The sequence below is a fragment of the Pistacia vera genome, unplaced genomic scaffold, assembly GCF_008641045.1.
Source record: "Pistacia vera cultivar Batoury unplaced genomic scaffold, PisVer_v2 Contig467, whole genome shotgun sequence".
NCBI classification, from domain to species: domain Eukaryota; kingdom Viridiplantae; phylum Streptophyta; class Magnoliopsida; order Sapindales; family Anacardiaceae; genus Pistacia; species Pistacia vera.
Genome location: NW_022196298.1, coordinates 1,229,361 through 1,246,234, shown reverse-complemented (window position 1 = coordinate 1,246,234; position 16,874 = coordinate 1,229,361). Strand labels below are relative to the sequence as shown.

At 38.4% G+C, this 16,874-nt stretch overlaps 1 pseudogene; it reads right to left on the bottom strand.

The window, feature by feature from the left end:
• Positions 1-7,182: 7,182 nt before the first annotated feature.
• Positions 7,183-16,834, bottom strand: LOC116145749 (annotated as a pseudogene).
• Positions 16,835-16,874: the final 40 nt, after the last annotated feature.

The window sequence follows — 16,874 nt, the reverse complement described above, 5'->3', positions numbered from 1 at the left end:
TCTCAGAATTGTAGTTGAGCAATCAGTACAGAATCATACAGTAGTTTTTCCCAGAATTGTAGTTGAGCAGTCAGAATGAATTTTGCCAGAATCATGCAGTAGTTGTTCTTAGAATTGTAGTTGAGCAATCAGTACAGTATCATGCAGTAGTTGTTCTCAGAATTGCAGTTGAGCAGATAGAATGAATTTGCGAAGAAATTAGCTCTTTGCAGAATGAAATTTTTTTTTTTTTTTTTTCCCATAATCATGCAATTGCAATTCTCAGCTCTTTGTGGAATGACGTTTCGAAGTTATCTGGCTTGCGTTTTCAGCTTATGAAAAGCCGCCATTAATTAACTTGATTGAGTAAAGCAATCATGGAAGTTTGATTTACAAGAGGATGTTAGGATGTGAAAGAAATAAAAGACTGGACTTCAAGGAAGTTTGATTTACGACAGGATGTTAATATAAGAAACAAAGCAAATGTTGACTGAAGTTGACCAATATCAGTTGACTTAGTCGACTGTTATTTTGTTTGTATTCTGTTACATTTAGTTGACCTTTCAATTGTAACAATAAGTGTATAAAGACTGTACAGTACACTTGTTTTCTACTAAGAAATATAACAAACACGTTTCTTCCCAAAATTTTCTTTCTTTTTCTCTCACTTTCTTTAACTTTCTTGATTCACTGTCATTATTCATTGGAATGAAGCTGAACACGCCAAAGCATGTAATGAAATTATTGGTCCCTCTCTAGGATCTGCATTGAACTCTTATTTCTCTATTTCAACCATGGTATTCTCATCCTGTAACTCCTCTCCTTCAATGATAAACACCCGATAGTATTTTTCATCACAACGGAAGATAACCCATTAGCCCTTCACCTGTCTATCTCAATTGGCGTGATTTGTTGAACCAAAGACATCTCGTCTTTATGGTCAGACTTGGTCTTTGGTGGTGGTTCTACAATGCCACTAGTTTTTTAAATAGACTAATTCTAAGGTCTTACCCATTTTACTAACGCTTCTTGTAATTGAGCCAAATTCATGGCTTATGCCAAAGTTCTAGGTTCAAAAATCCAAACACTATTACAGACTTCTTCTTATAATCCACTTATGAAACAGCTTACGAAAAAAATCCCCAAATAAGCCACGAGTTTTCACCATAAGTGTTTCAAATTGATTTTGATAATGTTGAACTGTACTTGATTGTTGCAACTTGGTGAGCTCACCAACTTGAGGCTAAAAAGCAATCCAACATCTTTGATGAATCCTTTGCAAGTGACATTAGGCTTGGAAAGTTCATACCTTGATGGCTTTCGCTTCCAAATTTACTTTATTGTCATCCTATAGTTGAAAAATCACTCACAACGATAAATCAACCCATTTGGATCTTCCCCCATCAAACGAGGAAACTCCAACTTCATATACTTTGCAGAATGATTACGGTAAATAGGACCCCGCTTTTCCAATGCGCATATGACTCCGTCTTATTATTGTGAGACACCAAGTCTGTAAGACGTTCATTTTTTCCAATGATAGTATTCATAATATGAGTTAATAGGGGTGAGCATGGGTAGCCGGTAGAACCAGAATCAGAATCAAAACCTATCCAAAATCGACTTTTGATTCTAATTTTTTGAAACCGTTATTGTGCGGGTTCGATTCCGGTTCTTATATGTGTAGGAACCAGAACTGGAACCTGTGATGGGAACTTGCAACGGGTACCCTAGTGGGTACCCGCCCAGGTACCCCGAATGGAACCTATCTTGGAACCGAGTCCGGGTACCCAAGTAGGATTTTACATGTAAAAAATTTAAAATGGCCAAATGGTATGAAATGCTATATAAAAAATTATAGTGTAACAATAACAACAATCTAATCAAATATATATACAATTAATTATACATATACACTTCACCATATAAAAAGCTTCAATATATTATAATAACCTAATCAATTAATATATTAAAATTTTTACATATAAAAAACTTTAATATATTATAATATTAAAGTTTTGATTAATTAAGTGTATAAATTATAATTGGAATTAGGATCCAACTTTAAAAGTATTTTAATATTATTAAAAGAATTATTTTTGAATAAAATAATATATTTAATTAACTAATATTTAGTTATTTACTTCAATTATCAAGTTTTAAGTATATCTATAGTAAATTAATAATTAATTAATTATATATAATAAATTGATAAACATTAGTACATTATTGGCTAAATGATTATCTAATTATTAATTAACTGTAACATTACATTATAAATATCAATAATTTACTACATTAGTACATTACTTAATTAAATGATTAGAATTTTAATTAATTATAACATTATATTATAAACATTAGTAATTTGCTAGATTAATACATTGCCTACTTAAACGATTAGAAATTTAATTAATTATAACATTATATTATAGATTTATAGTATGATTACTTAATTAATTATAATATTATATTATAGTTAAATGATTAGCTAATTAATTATAACATTACATTATAAACATTAGTAATTTACTAAATTAGTATATTACTTAATTAAATGATTAGAAATTTAATTAATTATAACATTATATTATAAATTATAATATGATTACATAATTAATTATAACATTACATTATAAATATTAGTAATTTACTAAATTATTATATTACTTAATTAAATAATTAATACATTATAGTATGACAACTCATGCCTCATGAGTCACGATATATTAAGAAATCATTAAACAAACTTAAAGTTAGAGTCATACTAATTATTTAATTAAAGATTCATAAATCATATTAATATTAATATTTAATTTTATTCTTTTGTCACAAATTCACAATTAATGTTAATTTAACTTTATTTTCACTTTAGTAATTATAATATTATATAATATTTGTATTTTTGGATAATAAAGTTTACTAAAAATTAATTCCATAACTATACTTTGTAAAATATATATATTTATAATTTTAAGGTTTTCTTAATCTGTCTAGGGTGTATTTGTAAAATCTAAGGTGTTTTTGTCATTTTTTAAACTAATATGGAGGGTAACTTATTTTTTACAGGGTACCTAAGTAAGGAACCGAAACCTGCATTTCAAGTTTTGGTTCCTTTTCCTAGAAACCTGCAGATTTTGGTTCCGGCTCCCCCAAAAAACGCAAGGTACCCGGAACTGCTCACCCCTTAATATCCTTTAATTCATTGGTATCAAAGCAACAATCCTACCTTATGTACATAGATAATGGCTTAGTGGACTAGAGCAAAAGAGGCTAAGCGCATGGAGATTAAGTAGTTTAGGTTATTAATTATTAAATATTTTCTTTTATATTATGAAATAGTTTGTAAGGGTGGGAGAAATTATCCGAAAACTGATCCGAACCGAAAACCGAACCAAAAATCTGATTTTTTTGCAAACTGGTTCGGTTTGTGAAAATTGGAAAACCAGAACACTGGTTCAATTTTTGATTTAAGGGTATTCCCAAACCAGTTAACTGAAAACTGGTTTTTAAAACTGGTTTTAAGTTGGAAAACCCTAGGTGTACAAAGAAAATGAGCTTTAGAAAAAAAAAAAAAAAAATTGCATTTTAGTTAAACTCCAGATCTAGAGTCTCCATGGCCAAAGCCACCCACCACCCATTCACCCAACCCATCAGTGAACCTGTCTGATCGGCGAACGACAACAAAACTAAGTGACCACCACGATAGCAAAACCACATCCACGAACATCCAAAAATCCACTGTCAATTCAACGAGGTAAGCTGAAAATGTGGGTCTTGGTGGCTGGTGCTCCCGAAGAGTTTGCAACTAAAACTGCACTTCAGTTATTCAATTCTTCCTTTTCATTTTTATACAAATAGTCATTATGGTCGTGCACATCTGTGGATAAAAGTCACTTATCAAACATCTTGTCTTCGTTTTCTTCAAAAAGAAACTGGAGTGGTTCATGTATGTAGTTGGCTTTAGTAAAGTTCAGTGATGATTGCTATAGCCTGTCCATGTTTCCATTTATCTTCTCATTGGTTTCCATTTGCTCTAAGTTGATTTAAAAGTTGAGTTTTACTGATATTTGCATCGCCCTTTGGCCTTTAAAATCATTCTTTAGATCTTGAGAAGGTTTGTTACTAGTATGTAATAAATTTCTAAATTTGGTAGACCTGGCAAAACGAGCGGGTGGGCCAGGTACGAGCTGAGTCTAAACGGGTACGAGTCTTACGGGTACTAGCCCAAAAATGGGTCGATCTAAACGGGCCCAAAATATTAGACCCATACCCTACCCTATGTCGGTACAGGTGGACGTGCGGGTGCTGTACTATTCATTCTAGTTTCCAATTCTAGCAATTACACCCCCACAGTTTATGCAGTTTTAATAGTTTACAGTTACACCCCCATAATCATTTACTCCAAATTCAATTAAATTCACTCTTTTTCGTTCTTGGTTGAAAACAAAGAGTTTCTCTCGTTCACTTTTTATCTTCCAAGTATGAATAAAGTAAATCCAAACTCAATAAAACTAAATTTCTCACATCTAAATGAATTCAAATCAACATGATTAAAGCAACCCAATTTTTTGACAAAAAGCAATACAAAGCAAACAACCCATTTTCAAATAAAGCAACACAAACTAATCCTACGAAAAATCCATTTTTCAAACCAAATCAATAGATCCATTCATCAAACCATCCCTAGAGCCCAGCAACTAAGCAATCAAAAGGAGAAGAAAAAGATCCTTAGACTGCAGCGAAAAAAAAGCAGCACATAGACCTTATAAACGGCCAGCATAAACCAACATATGCACAGCTAGACAACTCCATTGCCTACAAAAACCTACTCAACAAAAATCTGCGCAACCTAACAAGGACCTAAAAAGGCAATTTCTACTGCTGTCCTCTTTATCCAGCACAACAAAAACCTGCAGACCCCAATCAAAAGCTCTTATGCTCTTCTGGTACTTCCTGATCTCTCTCAAAGCCACAGTTCCTGGCCTGAAACGATGCGGCTTCTTCACTCCTCCCATCGCTGAAGCTAACATCTAAGCAGTTCTTGGCTAGCTGCTTACGTAGCACCTTGCCTCCGGTGGACTTCCTTACTGTTTGTTTCGTGCGAGCCATTTGAAAGGTTGATGATTGAATGGTTTTCTGTTTGGACTGAGACTGGAGAAGTGCTGAAGCGGTGACAGTGGAGAAGATAGAGTTGAGTTTGTAAGGTGGAGACTGAAGAAGGTAAAAGTGTAATGTGATTATGTCAGGAGGGATTTAGCATTTATTTTATTTTATTTTTTTCTAAATTTCAAGCGGGTGCCTGCGGGTACTCGCGAGTGTATCCAGACTGCCCATTTACAAAACGGGTCGAGCTAGGTACGGGTCCAAAAAAAGGGGTCCAATCTTAAGGACCCGTACCCTATATTATTTCTCCAGGTATAGGCCAACCTGTGGGTAGGGACCCGTTTTGCTAGGTCTAGAATTTGGTGATTAAAATGTAAAAAATGTAGAATTTAGGGTTGAATTGGAAATCCGGTTTGAAAACTAGTTAACCAGATAACCGAACCGAATATTCAGTTCGGTTTGAATTTGGTTATACCGTAAACCAGTCCGATTTCAGTTTAGCTTTTTGCCAAAACTAAATAACCGGTTTGGTTTTCGATTTACCCAATCCGGTTCGGTTAACCAAATTATCCCACCCCTGATAGTTTGTATATATTGTATTTAATTTATTATTATTATATAAATGGATCAAACCCAAATCCGTCCTTCTTAGTATCCAACCCAAATCCGTCCTTCTTAGTATCCAACCCAACCCACACCATTGTCATCCTTATCCATGACACAAACCTAGAATAGAACACAAACAACTCCTGCTTAAACCCAACACAATTCAAATCAATCTCTTAATTACTCTTAAGACAAACTCAAATGAAAAACAAATCAATCTCTTAATTTAGCTTCGTTTGATTAGTTATTTAGAATAATATTCTATGCTGAATAGCATTTTTAGAAGATATGATAGGAATTTGAGAAGTTTTTGGTACATTTTTTAATAGAATTTTCTGAAAATATTTAGATTATTTTTAACCCCATAGGTTTGTTAGTTTAACTAAACATCCCCACAATAAAAATTTATTAATTGACAAAAACACCTCCACCCACCCACACATTGTCAACAATCGGCCACCCCCATTTGGTGGTGGCCAGAATCTTCCGAAATGGCACACGACCAGTTGGATCTGGCCAGTCATACACCGATCTAGCCTTTTTTGTCCAGATCCATCGTGGATTTGGTCGGAAACTGCCAGATCTACGACCAAACAACAGCTAAGATATCTAGCTGTTGTTGACGTCCAGATCTCTGACTGTTGTTTGGCCATCAACGACAACCAAGTGGTTGATTGTCGTCAACAGACAATCTGGCTAGATCCATGGTGGGTCTGGCAGAAAACAGACACATCGACACATGATCGGCTATATCTAGTCGATCATGCATCGTTACGGCATCGACCAGTGTCGGCGACTGGCAGCGACGGCAACTGCTAGCAGGTGATAGTGGCTTAGGTGGGTGGTGATGTTTTTGTTAATTTTAAAACTTTTATTAAGAAAGTAATTGTTAATGTTTTGAGTTGAATTGAATAGAATATGATTGAATTTTGAACATTAAAACAAATATACATTTTGATAGGATTGAATAGGATAATAGGATAGAATAGTGAAAAAATAGGGAAACAAATGCAAGGAAAACTTAGCATCCTTTTCAAAAAGATAGAGCACTAACTCAAATTACACCCGATACAAACTCAAATCACACCCAATTCATACTTAATACACCTAAAACGAACTCAAACCAAACCCAAACCCAAACCCATTTTCAACTACCCATCCAACATAACAGCCCCCAAAACAAAAAGAGATAGCTATTGACCCTATTGAGGACCATTCCGACCAAGGACATCCATCGACTATGGAAGAAAACTGGTAGCCATGATGGACGGCGATTCAGGTGGATAGGAAGGAGAGAGAGAGAGAGAGAGAAAGAAGAGTATGATTTCTTTCAATTAAACCATATTGTCCATAAATCTTACAAGAGGTCAATTAAAAGTTTGATCCTTTAAAATGGGTTTATCAAGTAAATTTTCCTAAATACAGAGGTGAGATCTATTTATAGAGCCTCAAGCAGCAACATCATTAAATAATAAACGACTTTTCTTTGAATGAATGAAATAACACAAAAAACAATGAGTGGTACTTTGCCCATTTTTAGGAGATTTTTCAATCATTTCAGCAGGTGGTCAGCTGTCTTATAACCAACCTAAACTGTCTAAATCACACAAATTCTCAAGAATCATACATCTCATTACCCTCTAAAGTTTTGACAAGGAAGAGCAGAAGAACAAGAAAATAATAACTCCTCATTGCAGAGTAGATTCTAGTTACCCTTGGTAGGTTTGGTTGTCAAACCAAACCCAAATGGAAATAGAGGATCATAATGTGCATCTCCAACATTCATCGGAAGTTGATCAACTGTCTTGAACCATGTACGTGCAAGCTTGCCAGTGAATCCGTAGTCACCAAATAGAACATCAGCAACACCTTGGCCTTCAGTTCCTGGAAGCCAAGCAGCCATGATTGCATCTATTTGTGCTAGGTAGGGCTGGATAACAACAGGTCGGCCAGATATGACAACAACAACACATTTGACGGCTCCACACACATTGCTGATAGTGCTTGGACCAGGTTCAGATATGGTCAGATTTAAGCTATCGCCAAATGTTTCTGCATATGGGGGCTCACCAACGACAACAATAGCATAGGAGAACTTGTTGGACTTGAGAAATTTTGCATCTGGATTCTCATTGTAGACAACTTTGGTAGTCAAATCAACAGTATTTTTCACCGCATTTAGGACAGTGGTACCTATTTATGCAGATAGTAATTGTCAAATGATGTATCACCCCGGATTAAGACAGTGCATTAATCAATTATGAAACTTCATCATCTTTTTATATATATAGATTTTGGTTTTTCACTTCACTTGAACTGAAACAAATAGCAGAATTAGAAGCTAATTTTTAGCTCTTAACTACTATTTTCTGTTTTCCATTACAAGTCAATTGTTCAAAATAATGCTTTCGTATCTATCACCACTAAGCTATTGTCCATGTCTATAGCAATCATGAGTGAATAAAATTTATTGAAAAATCTTAGATTGAAGCACTAAACTAAAATTTTTTTAATCGTTTATTTCTCTAGGATATATTATAAATAATAAGCTTATGCAACTGGCAACTCTAAAACATACCAGTTGTGAGATTATTGCCACCAAGACCCTGCCATATAATTGTCCAGCCACCACATTGATAGCCCAAGTTGTCAGCATGACTTCCTGCAACCAATACCATTTTTGCCTTTTTGGGAAGTGGAAGCAATGGCTTATCTGCAGATTCACCATTCTTTAGTAGCACGAGTGATTTCCTTACAGCTTCCCTTGCTAATTCTCTATGTTCCTGTCCAAATCGCATTATTGGATTAGCTCAGGCATATTATCAGAATCCGACAAAAGTAGATGAATTATGGCCATCAATAATGTACCTGACTCCCAAGTTGATTGGCCAGACTGAGATCTGCAAGTGGATCCTCAAAGAGTCCCATGACAAATTTAACTCTCAAAATTCTCTGAACGGCATCATCAATTCTGCTCATGGGGATGATATTTTTCTTTACCTGATAGGTTAGATCATCAATGAAATCCGTGAAGTTATAGGGTACCATGATCTGCAAGACAGGGACTCATTAGAAAATAAGGAAAATAATAATTCAGAAATAAACATCTCATATGCATCAGCTTAGAGGAAGCAATAGACTAAACAGTAGTCAATTGATCTAGTACATTTTGAGGACTTCCTTTCCACTAACCATGTCAATTCCAGCACTAACTCCAGCTTGAACAGAATATGAATAATTAGCATGGGGCGGAGAAGTAATCCTGTCAATACCCTGCCAATCTGATATGACGAAACCCTGAAATATATCCAGAAGACACATTAAGCCTAGCACCTCCATTGTTTCACTTCACATGGAAAACTTGAGAAACATATTAGAAAATTCAAATAATTTCCATTACCCTGAACTTGAGCTTGTTCTTAAGGAATCCAGTGACAAGTTCATGATTGGCATGCATCTTCTTTCCATTCCAGCTTGAGTAGGAAATCATAACTGTTGCAACACCCTTGCTGATAGAATTATAGTATGCAGGCATGTGGATGCTAAGTAATCCATGATAATCAATCATAGTGTTGTTCTCATTGATGCCCTTGGTCGTGCCACCATCTCCCACATAGTGCTTGGCACAGGCTGCAACCTTTTTCCTAACCAAAGTAATCAATTAATTGGGAAAATTTGTTAAGGTCCTCCATGTAATACTTCATAAACTTGATTTACAGCATAATTTTAGAATTTAATCAGATACAGCCTCCTAATATGTATAGATATTCCGCACAAAAGGAAGAATTATCCAGCCAAGAAAAAGTTTTCTTGTGTACATTCAAGCCAATTTATCCATATAAAAATAAAACAAGAATATCAGAAGTAATTATTCAAATTCTTCAACTTGACATAAGCTGTCTCCTTCAGAAGTAACTTGCATATCTTCACTACATCTTAAAGATTGACGATAAAAGAAAAGTATAACAATCCATTTTTTACTTGGTATAACATTGATCTGGTAAGTGATACCAATGTATGTTTCATCATAATAGGACAGAGTGTATATTATTGGTTGGTAGAGGTCAAAGGTAAACCAGCTAATGACAATATTTAACAAACTATTGATCTTGCAAAGGAGAACAAATTTGATGTTGTCTTCCATGCATAATGATTAAAATCAGATAGCTAAAATCATTTTATCAAGGACACCCACTATAGAATGAATTCGAGATTTAATATATTATATTGTAACCTATGACAACATGACCATGTTTAGGTGGTGTAGATCTGCATAATAGATTCATCACGTTTGACCAGCTAATTACTGGGAGTCTGGGACTCCCATCACACATGATGGACTAATCATGATTGATGACACTGGCATATTTTCTCAAAAGATATATGTGGAAGAGCAAACAATCTTCTTAGATAACCATTGATGTTTGATCATTCAGTTGAATCTGATAACGGAGTTAAGATATTTTAGGCTGACATTCAGAAGTTCTGTACTATGATAGGCCCCCTATAACCAAAGTTTACAAAAGAGGAGAAAGGGCAGCATGGGAAATTCACTGGACAGGCAGCAAAGGAAATGCAGTTTTAAATCAGTTAGGAAGAATCTCACGTAGGGCAGTGCGAAAAGTGTGAGTTCAGCAGTATTTAAGAGAGACACATTTGTAAGCTGGGGGGAGGAATCTGGACTCAAGGGGCTGCTAGACCCTCGAAGTGCTAGCCAACTTTTTACTTTTCTTTGTCATTTATTTTGCTGTTGCAGTGTTAACAATTCCCAATCTGTATATAGAATATCAGTTGTTTTGTATTACAGAGCAGGTTGTTTTATTGAATTCCTAATAATATTTGGTTGAGTTGTGTGATTTTCTGGTGATTCCATCATTTGGTATCAGAGCCTGGTTGGGGAATGGTCAAACCAAAGATGGAGAATAGGATGGAAAACGTTGAAAAAGATGAAAACATAAAGGAAAGTATGGACACAATGAAAACTGACCTGGGAAGTGTGAGGGAGTACTTAACGGAGATGCGCGAATTAATCGTATGAGGGAGGAAAGGGATGAAAAGCGAGACAAGGAAAATCATCAACCTCAGCGGGGGAACAAATTCCAGCCCAGACAAGGAGTTGGAAAGAAAATCCAGCAGCGATAATGAGAAGGAGAGAAGAATTCGCAAACTAGAACTCCCGATATTTAACGGAGATGACCCTTTCGATGGACCTTCAGAGCGGATAGGTATTTTGCGGTAAATAAGTATGAAGGGAAGAGAAAGTGCAGGCAGCAGCGGTGTGTATGGAGGGGAGAGCATTGAACTATACCAATGGGTTGGGTCTCGGTCGCCAATAAATTCATGGAGTTCCTTCAACAGCACTAGTGGAGATCGACTTCAAGACCGTATAAGGATCTGCATGAGGCACTGGTAGCGCAAAGCAAACAGGGACGTGACTGAATTCCGCGAGCAGTTGAAGAAATGTCGCTCCCTTGCGTGTTTAGAGAAGACCTCCTGATGGCATTTCGTAAATGGGCTGAGAGAAGAATAAGGCTGAAGTAAGGTGATAATACATGACCTATTTGAGCTAATGGATCAGGCCACCGCATAAGAAAAAAACTGGGTCCTGGACAAATCCAAACCCAGGCCTTTTAGAATCAAATGGGCAGATCCGACAGCCCAATGAGCAAACCGAGATCTACATCGGTATCACACACGCCAGATCTGGGGAGACAATGGGTGGAACCTGGGCGTAAGCCTCCAAAACAGGACAGATAATCGCGCATGGGATAGGAGAGAAAAGGCATGGGAGGAACCCTCACGCCACGACGGCTTCCGACACTGACCGAGGCAGATTTGCAGTATAAGCGCAAAGGGGGTTGTGCTTCCGGTGTGACGAAAAATTTGGGCCAAATCACAAGTGCAGACCGATCCCTTCAAGTTCTTCTACTGATATGCCGATGAACTGAAGAGGGGAAAACACAGTGAACCAGAACCAGAAAATTTTCAAGAAGGTGATCCACTCTCACTACTATGAACTCCATCGTGGGCATCACTACCGATCGCACAATGAAGCTGGGGGCAGATCGGGAGAGAAGAGGTGGTGGTTTTAGTGGATAGTGGAGCTTCACATAACTTCATTTCACAAGGGTTGGTGCGAAAATTGAATACCGGTGGATGGATCGAAATCTTTCGGTGTCATGGTGCAATGGATTCAAGGTCCAGGGAGGGAATATGCAGAGGTTAAGATTGAAATGCAAGGGATGGAATGCAGCAGGATTTTTTCCATTCCATTGGGCGGTGCGGAGTGGTCCTGGGATCACTTGGCTAGTACTCTAGGTGATGTTTCTCTAATTGGGGCCGATTGACTATGGCATTTATATAGGGAAGGAAAACGGGTGGTTCTCAAAGGGGATCCTTCCCTAGTTAAAACTGTTGTCTCTCTGAAAACCTACTGGGCATGTTGCCACGGGAAGGGTGTTCTCTGGTTGAATGCAGCTCAATAGAAGTTCAGGAGAACCGAGAGGAGGAACAATTGACCCCGTGTGGCAGGTTGCTTATGGATTTTTTACCAGTTTTTGACCAAACCACTGCTACCCCCCCACCGACAACTTGACCACGCTATCACTTTGCAACTAGGACTAGCCCACCCAATATCAGACCCTATAAATACCCTTACCTGCAAAAAAAATGAATCGAGAGATTATTTGGGGAAATGATGGATGCGGGAATCATTCAACCGAGCACCAGCCCCTACGCCAGCCCCGTACTGTTAGTCAAGAAGAAAGACGGGAGTTGGAGATTCTGTGTTGACTTTAGAGCACTCAATACCATCACCATACCAAACAAGTTTCCGATTCCTGCCATTGAAGAGCTGTTGATGAGCTAGCCGGGGCCACGTCTTTTCCAAGTTAGATTTGAAGTCGGATATCATCAAATTCGAGTTAAGGAAAGGACATTCTGAAGACAGCTTTCCGAACTCATGAGGCCATTATGAATTCTTGGTGATGCCCTTCGGCTCACGAACGCACCATCCACTTTTCAGCTCTGATGAACACGATTTTCGACCTTTACTGCGGAAGTTTATTCTAGTTTTCTTTGATGATATCCTCATCTACAGCCTGGACATGTCAACACACATTCAACATTTGAGACAAGCCTTCCAGTTTTGCAGGATAACGGTTGTGGTCAACCAAAAGAAATGTCTATTTGCTAAGCATAAGCTGGAATACTGGGCCACTTAATCTCAGCTGCCGGCGTAGAGGCGGATCCGCAGAAGATTGTTGCAATGACATCCTGGCCATACCACATAATGTGAAATGTTTGAGGGGGTTCCTCGGGCTCACGGGGTATTACCGACGATTTGTGAAAGGTTACGGATCCATACCCAACCACTGACTCAGTTATTAAAAAGGATTCGTTTCGCTGAATAAGCACGCTCAAGAGGCATTCGACCGTCTTAAGACGGCCATGACTACTGTCCCCGTTTTAACTGTACCTAATTTTGAGCTACCATTTGAAATTCAACTGATGCTTCCGGGGCTGGAATGGGGCTGTTTTAGTGCAGAATGCAAGACCGATTGCCTTCATCAGTAAGGCTTTCTCACCGCAATCCCGATTGAAATCAGCTTATGAACGGGAGCTGATGGCAGTTGTCTTCGCGGTTCGTAAGTGGAGTCATTACCTCATTGGCCGAAAATTTGTCATCAAACGGACCACGCAGCTTGCAGTTTCTTACGGACACGAGTTAAAACACCAGATCAACACAAGTGGATTTCGAAGCTCATGGGGTACTCTTTTGAGACCACTACCTGCCCGGAAATTCTAACAGGTAGGGATGCATTATCCAGGAGAGAGACACCAAGGAACTAACGGCCATTTCCACAGTCCATTTCACAGACTATGAGACTATCGCAGCTAGCACAATCTGACCCGAAGCTCAAGGGTTATCCAAGACCTGCTGTTCGACCCCAACAGTCACCCTCACCACCAGCTTCGCAGAGGCTGTCTCATGTTCAAAAACAGGTTGGTTCTACCTCGGAACTCCACCTTCATTCCAAAGTTATTCGAAAGTTCCATTGCAGCCCGAGTGGGGTCACTCTGTTTTTTAGGACATATAAACGAATTGCTGCTCTCGTTTATTGGGAGGGTATCCGTCGGGATGTAATTAAATTTGTTCAAGCTTGTGCGGTCTGCCAAGTCAACAAACACTCCTCACTCAAACTGCTGGTTTGTTACAGCCTCTTCCCATACCCACCCAAGTGTTTGAGGACCTTTCAATGATTTCATAGGGGGTCTGCCGAAAGCCAAAGGGGTTGACACTATTTTTGTTGTCGTCGATCGACTCACAAATACTCCCACTTCCTCCTATTAAGCCATCCTTATACGGCCAAGGACGTAGCTAATGTTTTATATCAGGTGGTTAAACTCCATGGGTTTCCACTATCTATTGTCTCGGATCGCGACAGGGTCTTCATGAGCCAATTTTGGCAAGAGTTGTTTAAAGCTGCAGGTACATCTCTTAAATTCAGTTCAGCCTATCACCCCCAAACTGATGGGCAAACGGAGGTAGTTAATAGATGCTTGGAAGCCTACCTCCGCTGTTTCTGCAGCTCCCAACCGCGACAGTGGCCCAAATGGTTGGCATGGGCTGAGTTTTGGTACAACACGACATACCACGCTCCACCAAAATGACACCTTTCAAGGCTCTTTATGGTAGGGACCCCCCATTCTGTAAACTCAATGACTGCCCCCACTGATTGAGGATGTCACCGCCAGATTAGGGACCGCAATGCCATATTGGGACCTCAAGCTATTTTGCTGTGGCCCAGGGTCAGATAGCAATCTGCCGAGAGGTTGTATCCAACCAGGGGATTTCGCCTATCTAAGCTCCAACCATACCGATTTAGATCCTTGCTCGGAAGCTTAGAGAAGCTAAGCCCGCGCTTCTATGGCCCCTTTAAGGTATTAGAAAGATCGGGTCTGTTGCTTATCGTTGGACCTCCCTCCTACGTCTCGAATCCACCCGGTGTTTCATGTTTCCCAACTTAACCAAGCCTCCATTCTTCCGTTCCCATTCAGCAGCTCCCTTCCTTTTTAACCAAGCTGGAATTACAGGTTACCCCGGAAACAGTCCTGTCCACACGCCGACTACTGGATGGCTCCCTGGAAGTACTGATTAAATGGCAGGACCTCCCCACATTTGAAGCTTCTTGGGAGGCTTCTGATACGATCCACGGCAGTTTCCTGATTTTCACCTTGAGGACAGGTGGCTCTTGAAGGGGGGGGTATTGATAGGCCTCCTATAACCAAAGTTTACAAAAAGAGGAGAAAGGGCAGCATGGGAAATTCACTGGACAGGGGCAGCAAAGGAGCAGTTTTAAATCAGTTAGAAGAATCTCCACGTAAGGGCAGTGCGAAAAGTGTGAGTTCAGCAGTATTTAAGAGAGAACAATTTGTAAGCTGGGGAGGAGGAAATCTGGACTCAAGGGCTGCTAGACCCTCGAAGTGCTAGCCAACTTTTTTAACTTTTCTTTGTCATTTATTTTGTTGTTGCAGTGTTAACAATTCCCAATCTGTATTGAAATATCAGTTGTTTTGTATTACAGAGCAGGGTTGTTTTATTGAATTTCCTTAATAATATGTTGAGTTTGTGTGATTTTCTGGTGATCCCATCATACTATAAAGCTTTTATGAGTGACAAAGTTGGGAACTTGCTATTATCCTCAATTTCTGCTTTTTATCTAGAGGACAACATGGCCCGCTGGGTAATGCATTAATATCAACCATATCAGACTGCCCATAAATAACCAAAAGTAGTTATATATTTACATCATCTTAAACTAAGAGGTATTATGATGCTGATGCAGTCCAAACTTCAGTTAATAATGTGCTTTTTTTTAACTGATAAGTTTGAAAATAGAAGGGGCTTGAGGACCAAGCTATTCACATGTTTATATTTGAAAGACAAAAATGGCCCACCATGAAACCTGCTACTTAGTGACATAACCTGAGAGGCCCAAAGAAAGTTTATCTTCTCATCTGTATAAAGCTTATGTAGAAGCATAACTATGAAATCGGAGCTCAAACCCAATTAAAATGAAGTAGTACCAAAAAAGAATTGGTTCACAGCAAGAAATGTGCAAGTCAAAAAGATAATTTTTATCCTAAGCTACAATTTGACCAAGTAAAAAATAGAGAAATATCTATTTCCGAAAAGGAACTTCTTTCCAGCAACAAAGGGAACACCCATTTTAGAATTTGCAGGCAGGTCTCCCTGTAAACCAGGTATAATTTCTGTCATGGCTTGAACAATTTTGATCCTCACTATAGCTTTCATAAACGACCCCATCTCGGATCTCTGCAAACCTGTGAAAGCAGAAAGGGTTAATAGCAACACAGAAATAAAGTATGCAATATCTGACATTAGAGCTCATCATATTTTTTAGTTACCGCGATACAGGGAGCAAAAGCATAAGGGATTCCTGTACTCTAACTTCAAGAGCAGTTGCATCCCCAATCTTCTTGATAAGTTGAGGGTCCCTGATTGACATGTAAGAACTTTTAGGGCCATTTCTCTGAATTTCATTTGTCATTTAGTGCCATTGAGGGTATTTAACAAGCAGATTTTTCTTGTCTCTTAAAACATTCAAAGAAATTTATAATTTAAACTCAATGATTAACTTAAAGTAAAATAACTTGCCTCGTGACTCCAAGTCCAACATTGTAGGGAAAATGGTGGCATTGTAGACATTATTGTGACCATGAACACATCAATACCGTAAATCATGGGGATCCCAGACAGTTGAAAGGACCCTTTCTGTAAATAATTCACCATCTTCACCCAGTTTCGGCAGAAGCTTTTTCAGCTGGAACACTCCCTCCACCACTCAACACACTCCCTGCACAAAATCCCATTACATTATCCATTGAACACAAATCCATTGCTAAAGATTATTGAAAAGATGATAGATTTCATACCAATGTGTACTTTTTCATGACATCTGCATTGCAACACTGCGCTCGATCTGTACATTTGACCTATTTTTTCAGCAAGAGTCATTCTGCTCATCAAGTCTCTGATCCTAGCACCCAATGGCTGTTTGGAGTCCTTGTATTTCAAGTATGTGGCTTCCGTAACAAATGCCGAACAGCATAACAGCATAAACACCACACAGGGTATTGAGATTTCCCCATCTTTGGGC